Source organism: Natator depressus, chromosome 28, assembly GCF_965152275.1.
Source record: "Natator depressus isolate rNatDep1 chromosome 28, rNatDep2.hap1, whole genome shotgun sequence".
In the NCBI taxonomy this organism is placed as follows: domain Eukaryota; kingdom Metazoa; phylum Chordata; order Testudines; family Cheloniidae; genus Natator; species Natator depressus.
In genome coordinates this window covers 6,791,056-6,793,782 of record NC_134261.1, presented here as the reverse complement: position 1 = coordinate 6,793,782, position 2,727 = coordinate 6,791,056, and the positions used below count along the sequence as shown (strand labels likewise).

Genomic DNA, 2,727 nt, shown 5'->3' with positions numbered 1-2,727 from the left:
AATTTTTTTTAGCTTTGTTTCAGGGTCTACGTGAATGATGTTTCAGGGTCTACATGTTTCAGGGTCTACATCTGGGGTCTACGTGAATGATGATGAGGATGGTGATGAAGTTATTGGTTTGTCTCGCTAGAAAGCAAAACAACAAATGATTCGCACAGCTCTATTTGTATAAACCATCCACATTGGGAACGTGCCTAATTTCTGCTCTGAGGGTCTAGAAAAGCTTGCTTGTTTCGATATGTGTTGATGAAAAGTTTCCCTGACCGGGAATGGAACCCATTCTAACCAAAAGACCATGAGGGAAGTGACAGTTTCCAGCTGATGCTAGGCTTTTTCAGGGAACTTTCTCCAAAAAATGCACCTTGAGTCAACCGGAAATATTATTGTTGTTATCATTTCGGTTTGGCTCAGTAGCAAGCAAAAAATTAAATTATTTGCTCAAGTCTCTTTGTTTTAAAGGGTATAAAGCCTGGGATTTAAGGTGGGAACATGCCCACAGTTGGCTATTCGTCACTGGACAGAGCTTTGATTATTGCACAGTCTCCAGGCACCTTCCCAGCATCTTGAAATCTAAGCGGGTGTGTGAAGGAGTCATATCCCTGCTCGAGGTACTTCTGATCTTTGAGAAGGGAGACAGAGAGGGGGAAAGGCTCAGTCCACAGTGACGCTAATGAGCAGGAATAGCCAATGAGCTCTGCATGTAACTACTTCGTCAATTGTGAACCTTCCTATCATTATCCCTTTGCAATAATGATGGTGATGTACACTCGACTCTATATCCCAGTGTGCCATGGACTTCTGCAGGTTGCATTAGCCAGTCCAGCCATTTGGCACTTGCAGGTGGGTTCCTCTGTATTGTCCCTGATTCTTGTACAGCCATAAAAGGCTGGTAGATGCAGATACTTTCCCCTCTTCTTAACCAGCACTAATAACAGTGGGAGAATCTTCCTTACGGGGGGGGGCCACCGGCGTCTGAACTGTGGTGCCCCCATGACACCCCTTTCCCCAAGGCCCCTCACTCACTCCACCCCTTCTCCCTGATGCCTCGCCACACCCCTCCCCCTGAGGCCACAGCCACAGAACGCCTCGTCCCCCCCAAGACTCCACCGTGTTCCCCCCTCCGTTGTCCACCCTTACGGCTGGTAAAAAGTGCTGGGCCCGTGGCCCTCTAAACCCCCGTGTTCCTGCACCCCGACACACAGCCAGGCAGGCAGCAGCGTGTGTGTGAGTGTATGTGACAGAGACAGCTGGGCTGTGCTGAGCCAGTGCGGGAAGTGGGGGCTGATGTCGGGGCTGTCCCCCTCCCCCTGACTCAGGACTGGGGTGTCCCCCTCCCCCTGACTCAGGACTGGTTGCTTCCAGCAGCTGTCTGAACTTAGGGACAGCGTGCCGACACACTCACTCTTCCGCAACACACACACTCCCCGAACACACACACTGTCTGTCCCCAACACACACACACTCTCTGCCCGCCACACCCACGGCAGTTGAAAAGCAGCTGGCAATCGAGTCGGATGCCCATGGAACAATGGGATAGAGAAACCTGCCTCTCGTGATGCTGTACCGGCCCACGAGGCATTGCAAGCCCTTCTCACAGCACCCTGCGGCCAGTTGCACAATGGGATAGCGACCCACAATGCACTGCTCTCTGGGGCGATCCAAGAGCTGCTAGCCTGGATGCGCTCCGGTGACACAAGCAGCCTAGTGTGGACATGCAACAGCGGCTTAATTAAAACGCTTTAACTAAAGCAGCATAACTCTGTCGTGCAGACGTAGCCTGGCTCCCACTGGGGCCCAGGATGCTCAGGCACTGAAACTAAAGAGCCACAACTTCCTCCGGCAGGTGCCTCGTGGGCGGGGCAGAGAGGTGTGAGCGGTCCTCAGGGCAGGTGAGGGGAGGGGACAGAGAGGAGTGTGTGGCAGGCTGGGCAGGTCTCATGGGAGGGCTCAGAGAGGTGTGGGTGGCGGGCAGAGTTTGTCTCAGGAGAGGGGCAGAGAAGTGTGGGTGGCAGGCAGACCGTGGGGTAAGGGGCGGAGAGGCACGAGCAGCCGGCATTGAGGCCTCGGGGAGAGAGGAGCGAGCGAAAGGTGGACCATCAGGCCTCAGCCAAGGAGGCAGAGTGGGGTGGGAAGAATCCCCCTGTTAACCCAGTGCTATCTACACTGGGATTAGGTTGGTATAACGGCATTGCTCAGGGGGGTTAAATTTTTTACCCCCCAAAGTAATGTCATTACACTGACCTAATTTTGTAGCGCAGACTTGTCCAAAGAATCACACACACACCTTGGGAGCAAAACTTCACCTGCTTCTCTGCTTTACAGAATCCAACACAAGCAACGCTTGTCCGGCCGTGCGGGGGGTTGGCAGGGAGTCAGGGGTGGGCAGACACCATACGTTAGCCAGAGACGGGCACCATGGCTTAGCTGGCTAAAGCACCTGCCTTGTAAACAGGAGATCCTGGGTTCAACTCCCAGGGGTGCCTTGTTGAGTGGCTTTCGGGGCACCTGGTACTGGCTGCTGTCAGAAAACAAAATACAGAGTTAGACGGACCTTTGGTCTAGCCCAGTGATGCTGGTTTTGTTTTTTAAATTACACTCACAGGCACTGATAATAGAGTGACTGAAAGTTTGGGTGTGAAGGGCTGATAGGTCAGTGGTGCAGTCCCCTCGCAGATGACCCCCTCCCTCTGGGACAGGGGCAGGTCCGAGCTCTCACACCAAGTGGCT

The 2,727-nt window shown here is 53.4% G+C and overlaps 1 non-coding gene across 1 annotated transcript; it reads left to right on the top strand.

The window, feature by feature from the left end:
- The first annotated feature begins 2,409 nt into the window (after positions 1-2,409).
- Positions 2,410-2,483, top strand: TRNAT-UGU (transfer RNA threonine (anticodon UGU)). The gene has a single exon. It is a non-coding gene; the product is annotated as a tRNA-Thr (tRNA).
- Positions 2,484-2,727: the final 244 nt, after the last annotated feature.